The sequence below is a fragment of the Ornithorhynchus anatinus genome, chromosome 11, assembly GCF_004115215.2.
Source record: "Ornithorhynchus anatinus isolate Pmale09 chromosome 11, mOrnAna1.pri.v4, whole genome shotgun sequence".
NCBI classification, from domain to species: Eukaryota; Metazoa; Chordata; class Mammalia; order Monotremata; family Ornithorhynchidae; genus Ornithorhynchus; species Ornithorhynchus anatinus.
The window spans coordinates 10,673,922-10,701,602 of record NC_041738.1 but is presented as its reverse complement, the minus strand read 5'-3'; the positions used below and the strand labels follow the sequence as shown (position 1 = coordinate 10,701,602).

The 27,681-nt window shown below is 48.0% G+C and overlaps 1 protein-coding gene and 1 long non-coding RNA gene across 2 annotated transcripts in view; one reads left to right on the top strand and one right to left on the bottom strand.

Annotated features, from left to right (window-relative positions):
- FLI1 (Fli-1 proto-oncogene, ETS transcription factor) overlaps window positions 1–27,681 on the top strand; it is a 152,502-nt gene that overhangs the window by 47,537 nt on the left and 77,284 nt on the right. The window lies entirely within an intron of this gene.
- Window positions 854–25,961, bottom strand: LOC114815098. Its single transcript, XR_003762879.2, has 2 exons — window positions 25,878–25,961; window positions 854–989 (listed from the first exon to the last, which is right to left on the bottom strand). It is a non-coding gene; the product is annotated as an uncharacterized LOC114815098 (long non-coding RNA).

Genomic DNA, 27,681 nt, shown 5'->3' with positions numbered 1-27,681 from the left:
TCGAATCCCAGCTCTGCCACTTGTCGGCTGTGTGACTGTGGGCAAGTCACTTAACTTCTCTGTGTCTCAGTTCCCTCATCTGTAAAATGGGGATTAAGATTGTGAGCCCCACGTGGGACAACCTGATTCCCCTATGTCTACCCCAGCGCTTAGAACAGTGCTCGGCACATAGTAAGCGCTTAACAAATACCAACATTATTATTATTATTATTCTCAAGTGGAGAGAAGAAAGAAGGGCGGGGCGGGGGGCACAAAGGGAAAGAGAGAGAGAGAAAGGGAGAAAGAGAGAGAAGGAGAGAGGGGAGGAGGGAGGGAGACGCAGCTTTTCTCCTTCAGGCCACGCATTTCTAGGTGCAACTGGCTTGGGTGAAATACTCTACTTTACTGACCCAAAGTAGAAAGAGCTTCTATCAGAGGATACATTAATTTCTCACCCCTTCCCATTCAGGTCTGAGTTCAGCTCACACCACAGAAACCGTGAGTCTGGGTCTGCCCCATACGGATAAAAAACACAAAGGTGTCCTGTCTCCCTTAGTACAATAGCACTCCAAATCATCCTATAGAGGCACATGGTTGTAGTGTACAAACATGCTTAACAGCCCAGTATACGTCAGCAACACCCATGTACACATTCAGACTCATCCCCACAGACATTCACACACACAGAGTCATATATCCAACCAGTGCTCTTACACACAGACTCACTTTCCACCCATACACGCCCCAAAACGCATACACGCATACACATGTGTGTACACACACCCGTACACACATGCATACACACATAGAAACACACACCCTAGAGCCCTTCTACAGCTTGATCTCAGCGAGGACAATTGCAAGGATAAGGGAGTCTGAACAGATTATTTTTTTTTTAATGTTTTACGAAAGCCGACTCCTCATCCCACGCCTTTCTCCCTTTTAAAAAACTTCTCTCTCTTCTTTTGGGTTGCTCCAGGGCTGTCGGTTTCAAAACTAGCAGCTGCAACCTTATGAAGAGAGAAAGAGAGAGAGAGAGAAAAAACAAAAAAAACAAGTTGAAACCACAAAAACCCTTCTTGTGAAAATCCGTGTGTGCCAGCCTGTGTCCGTGCAGCAGGCTGGGCCGGAGGCTCGTTAACCGGTCAGGCAAACAGAAGCAGGGGAGCGAGGGAGCCGGGCTCAGTGTTTATGGTGGAAAGGAATGGTAATTTTTTGGGGCAGCGTGGGCCTGACGCCCGGCTGGCCAGCCGGGGAGGTGGCCCCCGGCGGAAATGGATTTGGCTGTCGGAGAACTGGCTGACTTCCTCAGCCTTGCTCCCCGAAACAGCCTGGTTTGACTGAATGCAAAGCAGACTTGCCCCGAACATGGTGAGGACCTGCTGAGGGCGGCAGACGGGCACACCGAGAGCCGGACCAGCCTTGGCCCCAACCCCCTTATGCCCGCACACAGTCCTGCCCCACCCATGTGGAATAAGGAGAAGCGGCGTGGCCTAGTGGGTAGAGCATGGGCCTGGGAGTCAGAAGGACTTGGTTTCTAATCCCAGTTCCTCAACTTGTCTGCTGGGTGATCTTGGCAAGTCACTTCATTTCTCTTAGCCTCAATTAATTACCTCATCTGTAAATTGGGAATTAAGACGGCGAGCCCTTTGTGGGACAGGGACTGTGTCCAACTTGATTAACTTGTATCTACCCCAGTGTTTAGTACAATGCCTGGCACATAACAAGTGATTAACAAATACCATAAAAAAGGCAAGCATATGGTACATGGATATATGTACTTTTCATGGATGCATTCACTCACAGGGTGTCTCCAACTCCCCACACCCTCACTCACCTACATGGTTCATGTAGGCCTGCACACAGCACATGGAGGCATGCACACAGTTCATGGATGTATGCACCATTCATGGATGTATGCATTCAGAAGATCTCACAGACTCCCTGGGCCCCACCCCACCCACACACATGCACAATTACACCTCTCTGAGACACCACTGCCCCAGCCTTCGCACACTTCTCCACACACTACTAATATCCTCCAAACACGTTAACCTAAAACCCAACCACACCCGCCCCCTCGGCTCCTCCAAGGACTGGCTCACCCCTGTCCCCCAATCCTTTCCCTTAACCATCCTCACACTCACACGCACATAACCCCTCTCTCAGTTAGCCTCACGTCCCCCTCACTCCACACCCCTCAACAACATGGGAAAACCAGTTAATTCTCCCCCTTCCCCATTCCTCTATATCTGCCAAGATATTAGTTTCGGGTCAATTTGGGGAAGGTGCCCTACTGTGTGACATTTGCATAAACTGGCATCTCTAACTCTCCAGACCCTGATTTGAAGTGCCTGAACAGAAATAAAAAAACACAGAGAAGCAGAATGGCCTAATGGAAAGACCACCAGATTAGGAGCCAGAAGATCTGGCTTCTAATCCTGACTCTCCCGCTGTGTGACCTTGGGCAAGTCACTCAACTTCTCTACAGTTACAGTTTTTTCATGTGTAAAGAAGAGATTAAATTCCTAATTTCCCTCCCACTTAGATTTTGAGCCCCATGTGGGTCAGGGACCTAGACTGTGAGCTCTTTTGGGTCAAGGAATGTGTCTGTGTGTTGTTGTATTGTTTTTTCCCAAGCACTTAGGACTTTGCACACAGTAAGCGCTCATTGAATGAATGAACCATGCTTGATCTGATTATCTTGTATCTACCCCAGCACTTGATATAGTCCCTGGAACAAAGTAAGTGCTTAACAAGTACCACAATTGTTGTTATTATCACTAATTAATTCATCATAATTAAGAATTATTAATAACCTGAATAGCAAATACAACAACTGTTACTATTAATTTTAGTAAATCTAATTATTAATAATGATAATTCATCTGTACCTAATTTTGATCCTTCAACGTTCAACTTCAATGTCACCGCAGTGTGGCCTACTGGATAGAGCATGGATCTGGGAGTCAGAAGGACCTGGGTTCTAATCCCAGCTCTGCCACTTGTCTGCTGTTTGACCGTGGCCTAGTTACTTACCTTCTCTGTGCCTCAGTTATCTCATCGGTAAAATGGGAATTAAGACCGTGAGCCTCAGGTGAGACATGGACTGTGTCCAACTTGGTTAGCTTGTATCTACCCCAGCATGTAATACAGTATCTGGCACATAGTAAGCAGTTAACAAATACCATAAAAAAAGATTGACACACAGCATATTTTGTAAATCACTGTGGTGGTTTGGGGGTGTGGAATTAGCTTGGGGTACCAGAAACAGGGAAGTTGGGGTGAAACTGCATCCCCAGAATTTGAATTTCTCATGGGGCTTCAAGGTGGGCAAACGCTGCTGCCCCCTTGCCTCCCCCTGGTTCCCTCAGAGGGGGTGGTAGGGTATGAGATCACTTCCTAGAGACTTCCCCTAAAACCAAACTTTTAGGGGCTCAGAGGGAAAAAGGTATTGTTCACCTGTCTCCTGGGAACTCTGGGAGACATCTCTGGGGTTGTAAGTGAAGAGACAAAAGTGTGCAGGGCAAGTGGATAAGAGCTGAGAGATCATGTTTTATCCAGGGTTGGGTGGCCCTTCCGGGGGAATCTGGGTCATTCCTGTTCTGGTCTCTGGTACCCAACAGGGTGTGCTGCTCTGAAACCATGAAGCTGGTGGCACCAGTCTTTCTAAAGTTCTCTTTCAGGGTCATGGACTGCTTTTACTGATTTGCTCTCAGAAGCAGTCCTCCCAGGTTCCTTCTGGCCAAGGCAAAAGGAGAAGTGAGGAAATTGCCATGCTAACTGGGAGAAGACTGTAAGTTCCTTGAAGGCAGGGATAGCATCTTCTAACTCTGCTCTGAGCACAGTAGGTGTTCAGTAAATATAATTGATAGATTGGCAACTGGATGTTCTCATCAGCTGTTTGAGAAGCAGCAAAACTCCCCTGAAGAGAAGCAGTCAGTACAGTGCTCTGCAAACAGTAAGCGCTCAGTAAATACCATTGATAAATTGATAGATTAATGACTAAGATGAAGGCTAAATGAGTGGAGGCTGGGAGGACCCAGGATGATTCGTGTTTTGTGTTTTTTTTAATGGTATTTGTTAAACTCCACTATGTGCCAGGCATTGTACTAAGTGCTGTGGTAGATACAGGCTAATCAGGTTGGACACAGGCCATGTCCCACATGGGGCTCACAGTCTTAAGCTAATAAGGTTGGACACAGTCCATGTCCCACCTGGGGCTCACAGTCTTAATCCCCATTTTATAGATGAGGTAACTGAAGCAGAGAGAAGTTAAATGACTTGCCCAAGGTCACACAGCAGACAAGTAGCGGAGGCAGGATTTGAACACAGGTCTTTCTGAGTCCCATGGCCTGTGTTCTATCCACTAGGCCATGCTGCTTCTCTTGAGATATAAATTTCCTCAGAGGGTAGCTCCCTTTCTTTCCTGATATTTGGTGTGACTTGAATTTTGCCACTGTCAAGGGCTTGACCCGCTGGGAGAAATACAGCAGACAAAGGTGCAATTGGAGGATAATCAAGACTGAGAAAGGAACCAGTAGTAGAAGATGTTGGGGCCCCTTTGGGTCATCTTCATTAGCAAAATGGGTTTGGGAGTTTCAAGAGGATTCAAACCCCTTCAGCATATTACAGGTCTTTCTATCATTTCCACCAGGTGTCTTGCTTGCATGGAATAGACTGACACCTGAATTAAACCCTTCCTCCTTCCTGCTGGAGAGAGCAATCAATTAATTATATTTATCAAGAGCTTACTGTGTGCAGAGCACTATAATAGGCACTTGGGAGCAGACAATATAACAATATAACAGACACATCCCCTGCCCGCATTGAGTTTACAGTCTAGAGCAGAGAGCTGGGTTCTTTCTTCAGCATTCTACCATGACAGTGAGCTCAATGTCTGTTTGAGGCGGGGGTCTGGTTCCCTTTGGAGCTTTCAGAAACTGCAGTTCTGGGTTGTGGGTTTGGAGGACATTTATTATAGGAGGAGTAGAAAGAACCGTAAGGAGGAAAGCAGCAAGAAAATAAGGGATTACAGTCCCAAGTCAATTTGCTGTTGAGAAACCTCTCTCTAGATATAAGAAACCCTCAAGGTTACCACTAATAACCAAACTTCACCCTCATCTTAGGCTTCCCCAATCCCTTCACCCACACTAGTTGTCAAGCCCCAGAGAGTGTCACCCTCCTCTGACCAATGGACCTGTCGAACTGTGTAGGACTTTTATTCAATCGTATTTATTTATTGAGTGCTTACTGTGTGCAGAGCAAGAACCCAAACTTTAGGCAGCCGGGAACAGAGCTGTGAGGGAGTAACAGCAAGAATCTGGCCTCTCCGATGGCTCTGACTAGTGGAGAGCCCTTCCTTTCCCTAGGACCCCAACACACCCAAGCAGGGTCACTGAGGAGATAGTTCTGACTCTGGGGAGGAATAACTGGGTGCTAATTGCCCCAGTGGGGTCTCTTCTGGTTCCCCCCAAAGGAGACCTGAAAGAACTGTTCATGATTTGAATTTTGCTCACTTGAATGATGCCAATTATTACCACATCCACCTAGCATGCATTAGCCATTTGGGGCTAAATAGGGCAGGCCTGCTCACACAGGGTTTGTGCTGTCTCTGAGTTGAAAGAAGAGATGGCCAGGAAGAGAGTGTGTCATGTTGGCAAGCAGTAAGCCTGCATTACTGTGTCTTGAAATGATCTACCACGCAGCGTGGAAGGGAAAGGGGTGCTCAGGACATGTCGGTCTTGGGAGCTTCTGAGCGATGTCAGAGAGCAGATGAGCCTGTAGTCCCAGGTATCCAGAACACCAGCCCAACCTGGCTCATGGTCTAAGGAGGAGGAAGAACGTGCATTCTGCTGTCCCCATTTTATAGATAAGGAAACCGAGCCCCCCCCCCCAAAAGTTAGTGACTTGTCCAAGTTCACACTGCAGTCAGATGGAGCTAGGATTAGAACCCGAGGCTCCTATCAGTCTCGTGTTTTAGCTGCTTCTCCAAGATGTCTGGTCTTCTTAGAAAGTCAGTCTTTGGAGTCGGGCTGTCTGACCCCTATTCTCCCCATGTTCAAAGTCCTTTGCAAAGCCCATCACCTCAGGGAGGTCTTCCCTGATTAATCTCTCATCTCCCCTGCCTTTATCCTGTCCAACCATCCCAGTTCATAGCGCCAATTCTGCCCTTAGGGACCTGGAACACTTTTGTGCCTGCCTGATCACTTAAACACTCATTCATCTTCTTCCTCTGATCTGTAGTTTATTTTAGGGTCTGTCTTCCCCACTAGATTGTAAGTCCTGAAAGATAGGGTTCAAGCCTACTAAGTCTATCGCTGTCTCCCAAACGCCAAGTACACTGCTCAGAACACACTAGCCATGAAAACAGAATTACTGATTGTTTGATTGAAGGAATGTGTCCACCAACTCTGTGGTATTGTACTTTCCCAAGTGTTTCGTACAGTGCATACAGTGAGCATTCGATAAACACCATTGACTGACTGATTGATTGAAAGAAGTTGAACCTTTGAGAGTAACCAAGCCCTTCCCCCTACTTTTCCATTTCGCAAATCGGATCACTGGCCTCTGAGTTCTGGGAACGAGAGAAATAGACCAGAGACCCATCCTCCAGAGAAAGGGCGGGGATTGACAGTTAAAGAGTGAAACAATGAAGGTTAAAAGCAGGAAAGCGAATTCAAGAGGAGACCAAGAACTGGGGGCCCTCTTTCTGTCATCTGATAAAAAAGAGCCCTTTTAATTGCAATGTTCCATAGAGGCCAATCCCATTAGTTACTCTAGATTGTATGTTTGTTTTGGGCAGGTAATGTATCAACCAACTGGGTTGTATTGTAGAGAAGCAGTGTGGCCCAGTAGAAAGAGCATGGACCTGGGAGTCAGAGGACGCGGGTTCTAAATTCGGCTCCGTCACTTGTCTGCTGTGTGTGACCTTGGGCAAATCACATAACTTTCCTTTGCCTCAGTTCCCTCTTCTGCAAAATGAGATTCATTTACTCTTTCATTCAATCATATTTATTGCACACTTACTATGTGTAGAGCACTGTACTAAGCGTTTGAAAGCGTACAATATAAGAATAAATGGTCACATTCCCTGCCCAGGAGCTTGCAGTCTAGAGGAGCTAGTAGTTTATCTTAGACTGTGAGCCCCATGTGGGACCTGATTATCTTGTGTCTACCCCAGCACTTAGTACACATATAAGCATTTAACAAATGCCACAATTATTAATAATTATTATTATTACTCACCCAAGCCCTAAGTACAGTGCTCTGCACAGAGTAAGCACTCAATTAATACATCCTTAAAGGTTGGTTAGGGCAGGCAGGATCGAGATTGGAACACCAAAAGCATGGTTAGTTTTCTCTGGAGGGGCCAAAGACCAAGTCATCCTGGGGAAGGTTAAGTCAGTTGAAGAAACTCCAGAGATCTCCAAGTCACTGCTTCCATGAGGAAACATCCGGTCCTCTCCCAAGGCTCCAATATCATCATCATCATCAGCAATATTGCTTGAGCACCTACTGGGAGCACTGTGCTGGGAGCTACTTACTACAGAGCACTGTTCTGGGTGCCTACCGTGAGCCAACCACTATACTGAGTGCCTACTGGGTACAGAGCACTGTACTGGGGGTCTACTGTGTGACGATCACTGTACCAAGTATCTCCTGGTTACAGCACTGTAATGGGGGACTACTACGTGCAGAGCACAGTACTGAGAGCCTACTAGGTGCAGAACACTGTTTTATGTTTCTACTGTGTACCGACCACTGTATTGCATGCCCACTGGGAACAGTGCACTGTTCTGGTGTCTACTGTGCACAGAGCACTCTACTGAGCTCCTATAGTTAGTGTACTGACCACTGTACTGGACATTTGGGAGCATACAATAAATATACAAGATGTGATCCCTGTCCTTGAAAAGTTTATACTCTCTTCAGAAAGCTCCAGGGACACATTAGCCAATTAGCCAAAGTGGCAGCAGGCCTGAAGAGTTACCAAGGAACGAGACACAGACATAGACTAGACCCACACACATTTATTAGGTTTCTCCTGTGAACTGCACCCTCAGATCTTAACACATCCTGCCAGCTTCTTAAGGCGGCAATGTGTTTCAGTCTCATTTTTACACCAACATTCGGGGAAGTTCTCCTCACTGAACATGTGAGTCTTGTTCATTCAGGCTCAGGGAGTTAGGGTAGCCCATTCTGGAGTTGCTTTCTATGGCTGTCTTCTGACTGGCTTTAAGCAAGTGTGATTGACAGTGGATGCCTGGGACTACTGACAAGTCTTGCTCCATCCTTTTTTTTTTTTTTTGAATGATATTACGTGCTTACTCTGTGCCAGGCACTGTACTAAGCGCTGGGGTAGATACCAGCTAATCAGGTTGGAAACAGTCCCTGTTCTACATAGGGCTCATGTTCTTAATCTTCATTTTACAGATGAGGTAACTGAGGCCCAGAGAAGTGAAGTGACTTGCCCAAGGACACACAGCAGAAAGTGGCGGACCTGGGATTAGAACCCAGGTCCTTCTGTCAGCCAAGCTCTCTCTGCCTGTGCTCTATCCCCTAAGCCCACTGCTTCCTTCCTTCCCCTCTGCATCTGGTCTGCCTGGGCTCTTGGGATTATTTTAAAGCTATCCAGAGGGCAGCAAGATGGGGGGACATAGCTAAAGGAGTGGCAAAGCATGAAGGGCTGTCAATCAAGTCAGTGTGTGAAGCCACAGTTCTAGGGGTGGGGCTTGTCTGTGGGCATCCTGGTTGTTTCAGAGGGTTTCCTCAGTTCAACCCCATTAGGGCTTCTTAGGGCTAAGCCTTTGACTTATCTAGTAGAAAACTAGTAAAAAGGAGGATGTTGCCTGAAAATTTTCATTTCCAAAAAACACTTTCTCAGGCGTAAACCTGATAAAAATGAAATGGGGAACTGAGAACACTGTCAAGATAAGTTAACCCCCCACAAACCCCTGCTAAGGAAGAAAAACCTTTTTTTTTCTGGCCTCAATTATCCAAAGGTCTGCCAACAGTGATCAAATTCACTGGGCACTTATTAGGAATTCCATGATTCTAGGTAGTCTTCACCACACCGAGCTTGAATAGACAGCAGAGGTTGGGCCTAAATTAGCAGTGTTTTATCTGCAGCTAAGCCACAAGCATTTTAGATATATTGCAATTGCTGCACCTGAGTTCTAATCCCGATTCTGCCACTTGTCTGCTGTATGACCTTGGGCAAGTCACTTCACTTCTTTGTGCCTCAGTTACCTCATCTGTAATATGGGGATTAAGACAGAGAACGCCATGTGGGACAGGGACTTCGTCCAATCCAATCAACTTGCGTTTACCCCAGCACTTAGTACAGTACCTGTCACATACTAAGCACTTAACAAATATCACAATTATTATTATTGTTATTATTATTATTATTATTATTAATTGCTACTCATTGGCCCTGCTCTAGGTCCAGTGGAAAGAATACTTCTCTGGGAATCAGGAGACCGGAGTCCAATTCTGGTTCAGCCTGTAGGTGGCTAAAGAACAGAGGCCAGACATTCATTTTGCAATGAGCTGAATCTTTGACAGCAAGTTGCTTGTTGCAGTCTGGGCCCTAGAAAGAACACTACTGGAGAGGATGAGAGGATGTCAGTGGAGCCGAGCAAGCAGCCAGCACTATAAACAACTCCTCTGTTGCAGGCTCTCAGCTCATTTTGGGCAGTGAACGTTTCTGCTAATACCCTTGTATTATAAGTGCTCTCCCAAGTACTCAGTACAGTGCTCTGTACATAGTAATGACTCAATAAATATCACTGGTTGGCGTCTCAGGACTGAGATTCATGCATCATTCCCGGTGGGAGAATCCATCAACATGGCATCAGGGCAAGAAGCAGTGTGGCCTAGTGGAAGGAACATGGACCTGGGAGTCAGAGGACCAGGGTTTTATATTGGATCTGGCACTTGCCTGCAATATGACCTTGGACAAATCACTTAACTTCTCTGTGCCTCCAGTACCTCCACAGTAAAATAGATATCAAATTCCCCAACCTCCAACATAAACTGTGAGGCCCCTATGGGACACTGACTGTGTCTGAACTGATTATCTCATATTTACCCCAGCGCTTAGAATAGGATTTGACACATAGCATCACCCGCAAAATACCATTAAAAAAAAAAAGTTTGAATGTTGATCCTTACTAAGACCATTGAGAATGAGCATCAGAGAGAGTGTGCCTTGTCAAAGACTACATGTGTTTTGCTTCAAGCATTGATTCTGGCAGTAAAAGTTCCACCTCCATCTGATCATGCCTCCTTTAAACCTGAGATGGACTGGGAAGTCTTAGTCTATGGAGATCAAGGTGGTGGGCATTGAGAAGATTTTTTCACTCTGCCTGGATAGCATGATGGTGGGATAAGGAGGTGTTCTCTGAGCCTTGCACAACAATAGCTTGGACAGCAATGGTTCAGTGTATCCTGTCAAACTTTCCCAGGGCCTGGACAGCGGGCTATGAGGTAGACCCTCCCACAGTACTCTCTATGGAGTATGAGCTCATTGTGATCAGGGAGCATCTTTCTGCTTCTCCTGCACTTACCCAAGCATTTTGCTCTCAATAAATATCAATGATTGATCCACATTACAATCTGAGGTAGTAGACAGGTGGGGGGGAGGGGGAGGTTGGGGAGATACATGACAGGAGGAAGGAAAAAGAATTTACTGACCATTCTCTCATCCTGTGGGCCTACAGACTAGTCAATCAATCAGGCAATCATTTTTATTGAGCACTCCATGTGTGCAGAACACTGAACTAAGAGCTTGAGAGAATGCAATATAACAATAAACAGACATTCCCTGCCTACAGTGAGCTCACAGACTAGAGGGGGAGACAGTTGTTGATAGAAATAAAGAAATTACAGATATTTACATAAGTGCTGTGGGGCTGGGAAGGGGACTGAATAAAGGGAGCAGGTCAGGGTGATGCAGAAGGGAGTGGGAGAAGAGGAAAGTGGGGGTTTATATAGGGAAGGCCTCCTGGAGGAGATGTGCCTTCATTAAGGCTTTTAAGACAGGGACAGTAATTGCCGGTCATATATGAGGAGGGAGGGAGTTTCAGGCCAGAGGCAGGACGTGGGCGAGAAGTCAGTGGAGAGATAGATGAGATCAAGGTACATTGAGAAGGTTAACATTAGAGGAGCAAAGTATGCGGGCTGGGTTGTAGTCGGAGAGTAGCGAGTTGAGGTACGAGGGGGTAAGGTGATTCAGTGCTTTAAAGCCAATGGTGTGGAGTTTTTGTTTGATGCAGAGGAGTATGGGCAACCACTGGAGGTTCTTAAGGAGTGGGGAAACATGGCCTGAATGTTTCTGTAGAAAAATGATCTGGGCAGCAGAGTGAAGTATGGACTGGGACCCGTTTACCTAGAAATTAAAGAACCAAGAGAAAAAAGTCCTTTTCCTTAGCTGATGGAGCAATTAACGTCACAAGGGCCCCAAGACTCTGAGGAAAAGGCCTGCCCCATGCCTCCTCCCTTGAAAAAGTTCATAATAATCTGTGCAGAACACCACTTCTGGATAAACACAATGAGGCTCTCTATATATACTCCAGGCCATTTCCTGTTTCTCTCTGCAGCCTGCGCAGGGTTTGAGTCTGGGTGAGGCTGTGACCATAATCCACATGTACATTAACCACTGCCCTTGGCTTCTCTTCCTGCTTATGACCAAAGCGGGAAGAACAGAGGGTCAGGGACCCTCCAGACTCAGGAGGACGGCAGTCCCCTTTGTCCAGAACGGCGGGTGGGTCTCAGGCTGTCTGACGACTTCTCTGCCGTCTTCTGTGCCTTCACTTTGGGTGCTGCAGTTTGGGTGCCTGCAGTTAGGAGTTGATGAAAAAAAACACGCTCTCAACGAACTGCTTGTGTAACTTTTGCACCGCAAAAAGAGAGGTCAGGGCTGAAAGGGTGGTTAGCCATTTGAACAACTCTCTTTTAGTTAAAGGGGCAGTGGCATCTCTTGTCCCCCAATGGTCTCTGGTGAAAAGCACACCTTGCTTTGTGACTTTAAAAAACAACTCAGGGCAGGAGTACTGAATTGCACCTCTACACCATCTTTCATCTTAGTGTTTCTAGGTGGTTTTATGAGCACGACGTTCAGTCAGACCCCAGACTCTCCTGGAAGATGGACCACTTACTTTGGTGATGAAGTCAGTTAGAATTCTAATACTGTGACCCTTGGGACATTCTGCTAGAGTCCCCTGTCTCTCTTGGCCCCAAAGCAGTCCACTCCGCAGGGACCATGGTGGGGGATGGTTTATTACTGAGAGACTAGGCTACTAGCCATGCTCCTTCTGGGTTCTGGCAGGCTTTCAGAATTCCCTATCAAGACAGAAAGACCCCAAATGGTGGCTTTTGGGCCTGTTACTTTTTTGAAGTCACATTGCCTCCTACCCCCCACAACCCCCACCTCCAAATCCCTTCCTCCGTTTTGCAGCTGGGTTGACAGTGCAATCTATCGTATCTATCAGTGAATTCCAAAGCAAAAATTTAGAGATCATCATGACTTCTCTGTGCCTCAATTCCCTCATCTGTAAAATGGGAATTAAGAATGTGAGCCCTGTGTGGGACAGGGACCATGTCCACACTGAATGTCTTAAAACCGACAGTTTTAAGAACAATTAGAACAGTTCCTGGCACATAGTAAGCACTTTACAAATAACACAATTATTTTTAGAGAAGCTGCGTGGTGCAGTGGCAGGAGCACAGGTTTGGGAATCACAGGTCATGGGTTCTAATCCCAGCTCCACCACCTATCAGCTGTGTGACTTTGGGCAAGTTACTTAACTTCTTTGGGCCTCAGTTACCTCATCGGTAAAATGGGGATTAAGACTGAGTCCCCACGTGGGACAGGGACTGTATTCAACATGATTATCTTGTATCTACCCCAGAGCTTAGAACGTACTTGGCAAATAGTAAACACTTAACAAATAAAATATTATTATTATTATAAGAAAGTCATGCTAATTAGTAGTAGAAGTAGTAGTAACATTGTAATATTTATTGAATGTCCTCTTGGTGGAATGCACTATACTAAGCACCTGGAAAGTGTGAAACAAGCACTGACTGATTTGTTTTCCTCCTCTGAGATGCAAGACTTGTGCATTATAAGGCAACTGTCCAGTAGCCTTTCCAAAGCACGTATTGATCTCGAGATGAAATCTCTTACAATGAGGAATGAAAGTGTGCTACTCATCTATTAAGCAGTTCTGCTCAGGGAGGCATAAACCTATTTACACCCTTTAATGAAGCATGTAGCAGGGTAGGATCAGTATACCTATTTTTCAGATGGGCAAACTGAGGCCCAGAAAGGTCCAATCCAGCGGGAAGCCCTGAGTCGTTTTTGAGACTGAAGTTCTCTCCTCCTGGCCCAGGACTGTGGTGTGTTTCAGCCCATGCTTAGAGAGGAGCATTGTCAGTGGAGGGTCTGTCTCTTTGCTCCTGCCTAGTTGTTCCTTTCAGCTGGCCTGGCGTGGCTTCTGGCAGCTTCTGGAGATCAGACGACCTGTCTGTCGGTCCAAGGTCTACCCTGTCCTCACATCAGTTCTGTGTCATCCCCAGAAATGTAAAGATTGAGTTTACTGTTTGGGCCAAGTTGGCCGTTGTGTTGCTTCCTGGGCACTGAAAGGGCCGAAGCTGTATAAACAAACATCTCTTCTGCTTACCCCAGCTGCCTGCTCAGGCTATCTCTGCCCATTTAAACATCTCCGTGTCTGTCAAGTGACACAAAGGGACCCAAAAACCCATCTTTGCATATTCATATGCAAACCAATTCTGTGATCATTTTTCTTCCCCACTCCCTCTCTTGTGGTGACCTGGCCCAGTGAAGCTGGTCTGAGAAAAGGACTCCTTTCAAAAGAAAAGAGTCAACACACACACACACACACGTATCTGAGCAAGGATATGCAGTGTCGGCAGGGGGAGGACAAAATCAGCACGATAGTGTCTGGGGTTGCTGGGTAAAGTCTGGGTGTGGGGAGTTATTTAAAAAAAAAGCATGACATCGTGGAGATGAAAAATAGAAAGGCTTTTCCTGACACACCAAACGACATTCAGAACTGCCCACGAAACTGTTGTGTTACTGAAAGAATAGAAAACAGAAGCAGTCAAAGAGAACCCGATGGTAATGCGTGATGAAGGGACTTGCCACAACTCTCAGGGATCTGTGTATGTGCATGCGTGTGTGTGTGTATCTATGTGTGTGTGTACACAAACATGGCAGGACTTAGTAGAAAAGGCACTGTACTGACCCAAGCCCCAGATTCTAATCCCAGCTCTTCTGTCTGACCATGAACCTCTCTGGGCCTCAGTCTACTCACCGGTAAAATTGAGGATGAGACACCTGGTCTTCCTCACTTCAGATTGTGAGGTGATGCGGGACCCAGCCTGCGTCTGATCTGATGATTTTGTATCTACCTCAATGCTTAGCCCAAGGCTTGGCCCAGAGTCGGTGTTTAATAAGCGCTATAGTTATTATTAGATGAAAACAGACCTGGAAGATGGCACCTACCCTAGACACGGAGGTAGCCAGTGTGTCCTCGCATATGGGGCACATATCTGTACACGGGGTCTCCGTGTTGGGACATGTAACGATCCAGCAATCCCTCGGGGCCAAAAAGCCAGTGGAGATATGCTGACAAATGGTGAAACCGGCTGGCCCCGATCCTCGTTGCCGCCTCGCTTTGTGCATGTCACTCAGTTTGCACAAGGGCCTGGGGTGCCGGTCAGTTGCACTTGGCGGTCAGTTTCATTTCCTGTTTCTGCGAAAGTGGCAGAGGCCGTTATTTGAGCACCCTGAGCAGCTGGAGGGAAGTTGGATGTCTTCAAATGCCAATGCCCGGTGACTGATGCCGGGTGTGGAGAGGTCCTTTTGGGGAGCCCCCCTGTATGTATTTGGCCCAGAGGGTGTCAGGGTGCTAAGGATGGGAGGTGCCCCCTCTGCTGGTCAGAAGCAGGACCCTAGCGAAGTTTGATGGGGGGGATCAGGATTCCTGGCTCCCTACTCTTCCTTCCGTCACCACTCTGGGTTCTAGTTTCCCTGCAGACTTCAGTTTCCCCCAACTCCTGGGCCACCGAAAGGATCAATGAGCTTGTGCCCTTAAAGGACTTGGGGAGGAAGAAGGCTTACTGCTGGTTTTTCATGATCTTTAAATAGTTTGTGCCTTCCTGTCTCCTGCAGTAGAGGGTAAGCTCCTTAAGGTCAGGACATGTGTGCTTGCTAATGTTGTACTCTCCCAAGCACTTAGTACAGTGCTCTGCACCCAGTAGGCTCTCAAATAATACTGTTGACTGACTGATTGATTGATTGATTGATTGAACTCTTCCAACCACTTTCCCTCTCCTCTTCCCCCTCTCCCGTCCCAACCCCTCAGCACTGTACTCGTCCGCTCAACTGTATATATCTTCATCACCCTATTTATTTTGTTTAATGAGATGTACATCACCCTGATTCTATTTATTTGCCATTGTTTTTATGAGATGTTCTTCCCCTTGACTCTATTTATTGCCATTGTTCTTGTCTGCCTGTCTCCCCCGATTAGACTGTAACCCCATCAAAGGGCAGGGACTGTCTCTATCGGTTGCTGATTTGTACATTCCAATCGCTTAGTACAGTGCTCTGCACATAGTAAGCGCTCAATAAATACTATTGAATGAATGAATAAACCACTTAGTAACGTGATCAACACTCAGTAGGCATTCAATAAATACCGTTGATTGATGGATATATAGGACGTTGAAGTCGGTCAAATACTCAAGAAATACCATTGATCGATTGCACCTGTGGTACTCTCCCAATCGCTTAGTACAGCGCACACCGCTCTCAGGGGACACTCGATAAATTCTGTGGATTAATTCTATGGTATTTGCCCAAGGGCTTAATACTAATAATAATAATAATGTTAGTATTTGTTAAGCCCTTACTATGTGCAGAGCACTGTTCTTAGCGCTGGGGGAGATACAGGGTAATCAGGTTGTCCCACGTGAGGCTCACAGTCTTAATCTCCATTTTACAAATGAGGTAACAGAGGCACAGAGAAGTGAAGTAACTTGCCCACGGTCACCCAGCTGCCAAGTGGCAGAGCTGGGATTCGAACCCATGACCCCTGACTCTCAAGCCCGGGTTGTGCTCTGCAGACAGAATAGTGTCCAGTGATTACCCTAGATTGGCTGAGTATTTATTGAATGCCTACATGGTGCAGAGGACTGTAGTAAGCAGTTGGGAATGTACATTTGAATAAATAGACATGATCCCTGCCCTCAAGGGGCTTATCGTCTCTGCCACTTGTCAGCTGGGTGACTTTGGGCAAGTCACTTAACCTCCTGTGCCTCATCTGGAAAATGGGGATTAAGACTGTGAGCCCCAAGGGGGACAATCGTTAACCTTGTACAGTAGTCTGAGCACAGTAAGTGCTCAATAAATACAACTGATTGATCGCTAGAGGGGGAGAGCTATACTAAAATAAATTACAGGTACTAGGATAACACCCTGAAACTCGGTCAACACAGGAGCATCAAGGCAGCTGTTTAGCTTGGCAAGAGGTACTAGTAGAGGTAGTTGTGGTAGTAATAGTACAAGGAGTAGCAATTATTAGTAGTGATAGTAGTAGTAACAATAATAATAATTGTGGTATTTGTTAAGCACTTACTATGTGCCAGGCACTGAATTAAACTCTGGGTGGATACAAGCAAATCAGGTTGGGCACAGTCCCTGTCCCATGTGGGGCTCACAGTCTCAATCCCCATTTTACAGATGAGATAACTGAGACACAGAGAAGTGAAGGAACTCTTCCAAGATCCCACAGCAGACAAGCGGCGGAGCCGTAATTAGAACCTATGACCTTCTGACTCCCAGGCCCACGCTCTAGTAGAAGTGGTAGCAGTAGAAGTAGTAGAAGTAATAATAATCATGGTATCTGTTAAGCGCTTACTATGTGCAGAGCACTGTTCTAAGCGCTGGGGTAGATACAGGGTAATCAGATTGTCCCCCGGGGGGCTCACATTTTTGAATCCCCATTTTTACAGATGAGGTAACTGAGGCACAGAGAAGTGAAGTGACTTGCCCAAGGTCACACAGCACACAAGTGGCAGAGAGGGGATTAGAACCTGCGACCCCTGACTCCCAAGCCCGTGTTCTTTCTGCTAAGCCACGCTGCTTCAATGGAACTACTATTTCTGGAGTGCCCACCTCTGTATAGAGGGCTTGTACTAAGTGCTCGGGAAGTGCCACATAAAAAGAGCCACGTTTCCTGCCTGCAAGAAGCTTCTACTCTGAGAGGGGACTCTGAGCGGGGACGGTGGCCAGAGACCCAGCGAAGCCCAGTCCCCACCAAAGCGTTGTCGATGGAGACGGTCAGGAAAACCGCAGCTGGCAACCGCTTGGCTATCGGGCCAGGGGCTCTTCTCCTCGGCCAGGGCCTCTGGGCAGGCCGGGTGGTCAAGAGGCAGGTCTAAAGACAGTGCCAGATGCCTCAAGAGAAAGCTTTATCAGCCTCACTAAGGACATTCCTTGCACGAAGTGTGGAGTGGAGTGTTGGTCTTTCATCAGACTTTTCAACCCCACCCACTTGCTGGGATAAGATCTCAGCGGCAATATCTCTGGCTTTGTTCATTCTGGTATTTAAGAAGAGCTTACTCTGTGCTGAGCACTGTGCTAAGTACTGGGGTGGATAACGCCTGTGCCATGTTGCCTAGTCTTAATTTCTCCTTCTTATTTAATGTCTGTCCTCCCTGATCTAGACTGTGAGCTCATTTTAGGTGAGAGATAAGTGTCTTAATTTATTTTGTATTCACCCCGGTCCTTAGCACTTGGTTAAGCCCTCTTCCATTCCATTAGTAACGATAAGATAATCAGGTCCCTATTCCCCCACTTAGGACTCACATCTTAAAGGTAGGGGGAGCAAGGGTCTTTTTCCCTCTTTTACAGAGGAGGAAACTGGGACACAGAGAACTTGGGTGACTTGCCCAAGGTCACACAGCAGACCAGGGGCACAGAGGCAGATATTAAAGGGAAACATTGTTCTTTCTACGGCTTTTGCTCAGACCAACTCTCCGGGGGGTTTAGTCGGAGGAACCCAAGCAGCAGGATGTGCGGGGGAAGGATTTGAGGTGAGGTTTAATGAGGGGAAGTGACTCAGGGGGCTTGGAAGAGGAGGAGAAGGAGAGGACACCCGCGGCTCTGGAGTTCGGAGGGGGTGGGAGGCTGGAGAAGTGGGCAGAGGGGACCACCCAACTGGGAGCAGTGAGCAGGTAGGGGCCAGGGGTTGGGGCGGTAGGGCAGCGGGTTTGGGAAACCACACTACAGGCTCAAAAACCCCAAGAGGAGCATGTGACTTTCAGGTCAGTTAGGCAGGGACCAGGGGGCCCACTGAGAAAGGCTGGTAGCTGTGTCTGTTTTGCTGGAGTCCCCGCCACATCCTGCGGGCGTTGGCTTAGGGGGCTGCTTATTGACTTCAGAGTTATTCCATCCCCAAACACCAGGAGTCGAAAGAACCCAACTAACCAGAAAGGATGGGATCCTGCCTTCTGGGAGCTTACAGTTTCCGCTAGTCTAGTACTCTCTATACAGGTAGGATGAGTACGCTATTTTTCCCCGATTCCTCTTTACTATCTTTAACCTCCCCAGGGTCGGGGGGTAGGTAGGGAGTGGCATCTCCACCGTGTGGGCCGGTAGATTCTTAGTCCTTACTTGCAAGGCTTGGGTCCGGGCTCGGCCTGGGCTGCAGAAGGGCTGGTCAGCAGTTTGGACATTTATGCCTGCCAGCAGAATCTACTGGATGGAGGGTCGTTTGGATTCGGGTGCCCAGGGGCCTGGCAGGGGGCCAGGAGAGCTGGCCGGGGGAAGCAGGAGCTGGCTGCAGTGCCAGGGGTTTCAGCCCGCGGTACTGGAGGACATTGCACAACTTGGGGCACTTCCTCTTAGTGTGGGGGTTTGGCTTACTGCCCTCGGGGGCCAGGGTTCTGAAGTGTGCCCGTCCCCTGCCCATCAGACTCCCGCTAGTCATCTAGAAAACTCAGATTCACTCCTGCCCCACCGGTGAGTTTGGGACACGGTCTGGTGTGGCCTGGTCCCGCCTTTGACCAGTGAGAGTTCGATCAGCGAACCCACGGGTCTTTGGGTGGTGGGTGGAGGCTAATGGCAGACCAGGAGCTCTGGGCAGGGCCGGTCTGGTGCCCGGGCAGCAGTGCACGTGGGGGCCGGGTGGTACCTGAGGTGGCAGGTCACCTCAAACCTCTGTTCTCCCTCTAGCTTGCGCCCTACCTCGGTTTCCCCATCAGGAAAAGGGCCCCCGGCAAATTCCGTGTCTGCCCGTGAATCCTCTGCTTAACAGAGCTGACCAGGAACCCTGGCTTCAGTCCTCTCACCCGCCGTTCTAAGTCGATCCCAATGCATTCCTTGTGGCAAGGCTGGCACGGGACAGCTCAGCTCAGCTCAGCGCCAAAACACGGCAGGTTGGACTCCTGGCAGGTCGCAAAGCCTCTGGCTCCAACCCCGCAACCACCGAGAATCCCAGCGGAGGGTCCAGGAGGCCCGGATCTCCCTCCGACCGAGTTTCAAGACCTTCCTGTTTAGACCCCCCTTCCTCCCCCTGTGTAGCACAGGAAGTAGAGTTCGTGCGAATTTCAAAGCAAGAGGAAAAAAAAAGGTGCAACTCTGTTTTCTGCTCTGGTGAAGGGTTCACTTGAGCTGCCAAAATTTATTTCTGACACCTCTTTGCTGACAAGGTTTCGGGTATCTACTGGTGAGGAGAGATTACATGAGGAAGATGGGGTAACCAGCTACTGCTAAGTCCAAATAGATGTTGAAAAACTAAGAGATGGCTTTAGGGATCACTTACCATGTGCTAAACACTGTGCTTAGTGCCAGAGGAGATGTAAGATGATCAGAGTAGACACAGTTCCGATCCCACACTGGTATCCCAGTCTGAGAGAGAGAGTTTATCCTCATTTTATAGGTAGTGCAACTGAGACACAGAGAGGTTAAGTGACTTGCTCAAGGTCACTCAGCAGGCCAATGGTAGAGCTTGGATTCAAACCCGGGACTCCTGCCTTTCAGGCCTGTGTTCTTCCCCTTAGGTCACACTGTGAGTTGAGCTGAGATTCTGTTTGCTGAAAGATTTGGAGTGCTGAGCTCTGGAGTTTAGAGCTGTGTTTCTAACTCGGGGCCCACCTCTCCGGTTCCCCCAGGCCACTCTTGTGATTTGTTGAGACTTTGATGCTCCCAGAGCAGCCCCTTGTCTCCTGTTAGGCTGTCCTCAAGAGCATCTTTTCTGGCCTGACTGGGCAAAAGCAGATGGGATTCGTGTTGATCTGTGGAGGAACTGGTGGATAGAATCTGGGCAGAGTCTGTCCATTCAGGATTGGCAGCTGGTCCCAGCTCCATTGAGGCCTGCTAGGCCCTGCTGGGCAGACAACTGGGTAGCTAGATTCCATCCAACCTCTATCTCTACATCCCCTAACCTTTAGCCTGGGCATCTCTGCTTCCCCTTCATCCGTCCCACTCTAGACTCTGAGCTCATCGTGGACAGGAAACGGTGTTTCTACCTACTCTATTGTATTATATTCACCCAAACGCTTAGTACAGTACTCTGCTCACAGCAAGCGCTCAGTAAATACCATTGATGGAATGATTCGAATCCCAGAGTTGAGCATGACTTCAGGAGGTCATTCAGTTCATGCTCCTGCCTTCAAGCAAGCCTGTTCCCAGCTTGTCTCAGCTCTCTATCCACCTTATGCTTGGGAAGCTCGTCCTTGGGCCTAGTGTAACCCTTTTACGCTGCAAGTTCCCATGGGAGGTTGTGTGTTCTCTGGTTAGCTTGTCCCTTATTCAGGGCAGTGAAACATCTGAGGCTCAGGGAAGATGAAGAGAGGAGGCAGAATCAATGTCCTCGCTCAGAAAAGCTTCCAACATTTCCAGTGGATATATTTCCTGAGTCAAAGCTTTGTGAATATGGGCTTCCTGGAGTGGGTAGAAGTCCGGGGGTGATCTTTGGCTGAATCTCTCCAGGGGAAGTGAAGAATGAACACCCCACATGAACGGTTCATGCTCAGTGGGGACTCCCATCTGGTCCAGAAGTTCCATCCCTGGAAACTTCTCCCCAGCCTTGTGGGCTAAGGTGGCATTTTGGTGCCCATCAGCGAAGGGGACAGTTTAAGGATCTTAATTCCTATGCCGGCCAGGTCTGAGAATGCTGGTTTTCGATACACGAGAAGAGCACGAGACTGGGAGACAGGAGACCTGAGTTCTAATCCCGGCTCTGCCATGCACCTACTATGTGACCTCGGGCAAGTCACACTTAACTTTTCTGAGCCTCAATTCCCTGATCTTCAAAATGGGGTTTTAAAATCTGTCCTCCCACCTACTTAGACTGTGAGCCCCAGGTAGAACCTGATTATCTGGAATCCTGTGCTTAGTACAGTGCTTGGAACATAGCAAGTGCTCATTATTATTATTGTTATTATTAATTATTACTGTTGTCACAGCTCTGCCTGGCCTGCTGGATGCCCTTGGACAAATCGCTTTTATCACCCTGGGCCTCAGTTTCCTCTTTTGTGAAATGGGGATGACACCTGCTTTCTCTTGAATAGGACAGGGAGTGTGGTCTCATCTTATGATCTTGTTTCTACAGCAGTGCTTAGTACAGTGCTTGGCCCATAGCAAGCCCTTATTTAATACTATAATTACCCAAAACTCAAGTCCTGACCCTGACAGTATGTTTAGAAAAAGACACTGTGAGGTCATCATCTCACCCAAATCCCCAAAGCAGTTATTTGGGTTGCTCTGTAGCACCTGGAAGCTACTGTCACTCAATCAGATCACATGTCATCACCCAGCCAATGAGCATTCCCTAGGTGGAGTGGGTGGAGCTTCTTAAGCACCTGCCAGACTGTTTTCACCTCAGGAACTCTGTGATTCGAGACGAAGGCCCAAGATCAGGGAACAGGCAGATGGCGGATTGATCCAGGAGAGGGACACTCATGGCAGAGGCTCTGGCCAGCAGGTCAGTCAATACATCAATCGGTCAATCATATTTATTGAACGCTTTCTGTGTGCAGAACACTGTTCTAAGCCCTTGGGAGAGTACAATACAACAGTAAACAGACATGTTCCCTGCTCACAACACGCCTACAGTCACTGTCGACACCCCAGGCTCGTTTGCTCCGGGAACTGTGACTGGCTGCAGCCACAGTCTCTGCCAGGAGCTGTCATGTTGACAGTTCCCACCCGCACTCCCCGGTGAAAATAAAAACCATTCACACCTTTCAAAGTGGTGGGGTTGGTGTTTGTTTGGCTAGCAAGGATGTGGCTCTTGGACAAGACTGGCCATTCCAGAAGCTCTGAGGCCTGGTCACAGAATCTCAGGATATTTCTCGGGTCCTCTGCTTCCCACACTGTGGCTTGGGCTGACTATGGGACTGACTCTATGCCTAGCCGTTGGCAGACACGGATGAGGGCAGGTAGGGTACACATGCTGGATGTTCTCTAGGAAAAGAGGAGACCTTGGGAACTGAGGTATTTATTTAGTGCCTACTATGTGCTGAAAAGGCACTATGTCCTGAGGTTCACACGAGAGTGTCAGATTGGATCCAATCCCTTTCCCACACAGGACTCCCAGAGTTAAAAATGGGGAGAGTAGGTATCTCGCTCCCATTTTACAGATGAGGGAACTGAGGCTCAGAGAGTTCAAGTGACTTGCCCAATGTCGCTCAGCACATCAGTGCCCAAGATGGGACTAGTGCTCCATCTCGTACTCTTTCCATAGGTCATGCTGCACCCCACCCCGGTGTTCCTCAATGGGTCTCCTGGGTCATCTTGGATGCGAACAGCACTCTCGGCCAACCTGAGAGCCGGTGGCCCCCAAGTGGGAAGTGGGGAGCAGGGTGAAGGCAGCCCTGGCAAACTATGGGCTCCCCGAGGAACACGCTCACTTTTACGTGCCTCTCGGAGCCTCCTCCAGGAAGTTCTAAAAGTGGCCAAACTAAAAAAAGCAACTTGTGAAGACTGCTTGGCTTTGAGTTCTCTCTCCTGCCTTCTGATTGGATTGTCTACCACCCGTGGGTGACAAGAGAGCCTCTAGAGATGAGGTTTGGTCCGGATAAGCACCAGAAAGCTGATGGGTATCAGCACTGTATCTTTATGATCTCTCCTCTGCGCGCCTTCAAAGTCAGTGGGGAGAGAACTACACCACACCTTGCTTTGACAGGCCTCAGCACTGCTCTGTTTGGGCCCCCACAGTCACAGGAGATGCCCGCTGTCCACTCTTGGGGACCGGCCTCCCCAGGCCACTTGAAGTCGGGGAGCCCAGCGTGGCAGATGCTTTCTCTTGTGAAAAAAAAACAGCAGAAAGAGTCAGAGGAGGGAGCTGGGCCTAGTTTTCTGTCTTTAATCATGGCCAAACTGAGAGGGAGTGAAAGGAAGGAGGGAGGAAAGGAGGGCGAGGTGGGGGTAAGGAAGGAAGGAGTAAAGGAGAAAAGGAGTCAGAGAGAAACAAGGATAAGGGAAAAGGAAGGAAGGGAGAGAAGAAGGAATTGAGTGAGAGAGATGAAGGGAGTTGGGGGTTAGGGAGGGAGAGAGGGAGGAAGTCAGGGAGGGAAGAAAGGAGTGAGAGAGAAAGAGAGAGAGAAGGCTAAGGGAGAGAGAAAGGGAGGAAGGGAAGGAAGGAGGAAGAAAGGGAGTGAAGGAGGAAAAAGGGGGGGTAAGGGAGAGAGAGAGGGAGGGAAGGAAGGAATAAAGGAGTGAGAGAGGGAGAGAAGAGAGAGAGAGAGGTGGTGAAAGAGACAGAGACGGAGAGAGACAGAGAGAGACAGTGAGCCACCTTCAAGGGGCACTTTGCAGTTAGTCTCTCCATGGTCTCCAGCCAGTCCTTTCCCTTCCTTTCCAGGCCCCCTTGGTCCTCTCCCTGTGCTCTGGGGGACTCTCCCTCTGATGGGGCCTCCAGGAGAGGACTGGGGCGGCGAGGGGGAGGGGTTTTTTTATTGGGCTGTTGAAGTTGATTTATTAAGGGGGAAAAATCCTTCATTTGCTTGCCACACAGGTTATTTTCAAAGCGACAACTCTATTTCACTTTGAAAAAAACGGGGCAAGTGCCTCCGGTTATGAATGGAGCCCTTTGTTACCTCTGCAATCGACAAGACAGACTGTTTGGTTCATGTCTGCGTATTAGCCAAGGAGAACAGGGGGCTGGGAGACAGATGTGGGCCTTAATTGCATGGAAATATTAGAAGATCGTTAAGCCATTCTGACAGGATTTTCCTCTTGCAGGAGGAACGGAGGGCTGTGTCTGAGGGTTCCAAGACCCCGCCACGTTCTCCCTCCGCGTCTTGCCTCCACGTGGGGCTGGACGACTGAGCTCAGTCCCCAGAGTCCAGATAACAGAGCGGAAAACAAAGCGCATTTTGTCCTGAGCTGGGGATTTCAGAAAGAGACCTCCACACATACCCCTCCCTGCCAGAGGTTGGGGTGGGAAGAGAACATATATGGAGGCAGCAGGGTCTAGCAGAAAGAGCATGGCACTAGGAGACCCCAGTTCTAATCGTGGCTCTTCCATCGACCTGATGTGCGAGAATTTGGGCTAGAATTGGGCTGGACCTCAATTTCCTCATCTGCAAAGTGGGGATAAGATCCCAACTCTCCCTCTGTCTTAGGCCGAGGGCCCTCTATGCTGTAAGCTTGTTATGGTCAGAGAAGGTGTCTGTTACCTCTGTTGAATCGTACTCTCCCAAGAGCTTAGTTCAGTACTCTGCACATAGTAAGCACTCAACAAGAACCACTGATTGATTGATTGATTGATTGATTGATTGATTGGTGTGGATCAGGGACTGTGTCCCATCTTGATTATCGGTATCTAGTCCAGCGTTTAGCACATTGCTTTAGCATACAGCAAGGTCTTAATAGACACCGCAACTAGCGGATACACTGTGTGGGGGAAGGGTGGGGAGGGAGAGGTAGATCAGATTGACTCAGTGTAACCAGATGTGTAGAGCTGATAAAGACTACCAGAGGACTAACCTCATAACAGTAAATGCATTACCTCCTGCACCCAACACGAGTAAAGTTTGGAAACAGCTCTGCTCCTGACTGTTCTTTCTTCCCCCGGCTCTTTAACTTTTCAGAGTAGCAAGTCCATCATCCTGTGAGGAGATGGAGTGGAAGCATTCCTTCCGGCTCCAGGCCCAGGTCCTGAGACCCTCAGCATCAATCAGTCAGTCGATCAAGAGTATGCATTGAGCGCCTCCTGAATGCAGAGTACTGCACAAATAAGCGTAGAATATCCATTCCCTGTCCTCAAAGAGGAGACATTCGAACAGGGGAGGCAGACAGATCTGCAGATAGATAGGACAAAGAATGAGGGATGGGAAAACAAGTGTCTAAATGGGAGAGTCAGAGTAATGTCTGTTTCATATTAATGTCTGTCTGCCCCCTAAACTGTAAACTCATTATGATCAGGGAACATTTCTGCTTATTCTCTTGGACTGTACTGTCCCAAGAGCTTAGAACAGTGCTCTGCATGTAGTAAGTGCTCCATAAATATGATTGAATGAATAAATACTATTGATTGATGGATCGAGAGCCTGGACAAGGATATGTACCAAAACATCATGGCATAATGAAAAGAGCCTGGGGCCTAGGCATCAGACGATTCTAATCCCAACTCTGCTACTTCTCTGCTGTGTGACCTAGGGCAAGTTATTCACTTCTTGGAGCTTCAGTTTCTTCATCTGTAAATTGAGGATTAAACAAGCTGTTCTCTCCCCGCCCTAGACTGAGCCCCATGTGGGACAGGGACTGTGAATGACCTGATTATCATATATCTGACTCGGAGCTTAACAAATACCCCAAAGAAGGATATCTGACAAGAGGAGGAGTCTCTGACCTTTGGTCTCTTCCACCCTGCCCCTTGCCAGGATCAGAGCGAGTCAGAGGGTCTGAGGTGCTTTCTCATCGAGGGAGGCAGGAGGAGGATGGTTGCCAGGGAGATGTTTGTGCCACTGCAAACAGAGAACTACAACTTGGGGTGGAGTTCCATGTATGGGGGAGGGGGAAAGGGGGCCGCAGCGAGGGAGTGGAGGCCAAAATGAATCTTTCTGCCTTGAAGATCCGGTTTTCATGCTAATGCTGTTGTTAAACCAAGAATATGAAAAAGGGAAGGAGCCCCCAGCTATCCAGCTTTAGAGCATGGTGCTCCCTGCATGGACCCAGCCCTGAGGAAGGAGCAGATTCCAAGGTCCCAGTGTCCTTTGGGGGAACCTGGAGATGAAGGCTAAGGAGTCGCCCATAGATTTACAGTTTGAAATAAAAACCAGCACCAACTCTGATCTGGGATATTCATATTAGTGTGAAAAACTTACTAAGTAACAAACACTGAGCTAAGCTTTGGGAGAGATAGAAGATAATCAGACTGGACTGGTCGCTGCCTTGCAGATTGAGAAGTAGGGGGAACAGGGGTGGGGAGGCCACCAGGACAGAGGGGATGGAGGGGGAGGGGAGTGCTTTCAACAAATTTCCCCCCAAAGTTGTGCGTATCACTGTTCTGTTGCAGGGCATGCAGTCGGAGCAAAATGCAACAACTTAATCAATCAATCAATAATATTCATTGAGCATTTGCAGAACACTGTTGGCTTGGGAGAATGTAGTATAACAGAGTTGTTAGAAACGTCCCCTGCCCACGGAGAGCTCGAAGTCTAGAGGGGGACTGGGACTGAGAGGGTCCAAAAGTCTGAAGCCAGTGCTGTCTCCTCCTCCAGCTACTTATGGCAGCTCAGTGTCTGTCTTCTCCCCCGTTAGACTTTAAGTTCCTTGCGGGCAGGGACCCAGTCTCTCCTGCCACTGTCCTCTCCCAGGTACTTAGTACCAGGTACTCAGTGGTAGTTCTGATATTTTCATATCCAACAGATAATTACCCTTCCCACCTTCAAAACCTTATCGAAGGCACATCTCCTCCAAGAGGCCTTCCTTGACTAAGCCCTCACATCCTCTTTTCCCACTCCTTTCTGCATCACCCTGACTTGCTCCCTTTATTCATCACCCCCACCCCAATCCCCTCAGCACTTATGTACATATCCATAATTTATTTTTTTACATTAATATCTGACCCCCCTCTAGACTGTCAGCTTGTTATGAGCAGGGAATGTGTCTGTTTTATTGTTGTGTTGTACTCTCCCAAACACTTAATACAGTGCTCTGCACACAGTAAGTGCTCAATGAATATGATTGATTGATTGATAGATTGATAGAGGCTCTATTAATTCAATGGATTACTTGATGAACACATACAATTCCTTCATTAATAGATGACGAATAAAGGAACTCATAACTTGACACCTTCCTCCAAGTGGAAATGTGATGATGAGGTGGTGCCAGTAGACACTCTCTCTGAACCATCTGGGTACTCCAGTCAGTCAATCGTAGTTATTGAGAGCTTACCGTGTGCAGAGTACTAAACAAAGTGCTTGGGAGAGTACAATATGACAGACACATTCTCTTTCCACAGTGGGCTTACAGTTGAGAGTCCAGCAATGTAAACCAGGCTTCCTTAGCTTGGCATTAAGAAGTCTGTGTGGGGCCAACTCAAAGGTCTTGCTGAAGTCGAGATAGATTACATCAATTACTTCCCCCATCGCCTACATGGCCCGTTATTTTAGGAAATTAAATTGGTCTGACACCATTTGCTCTTTATG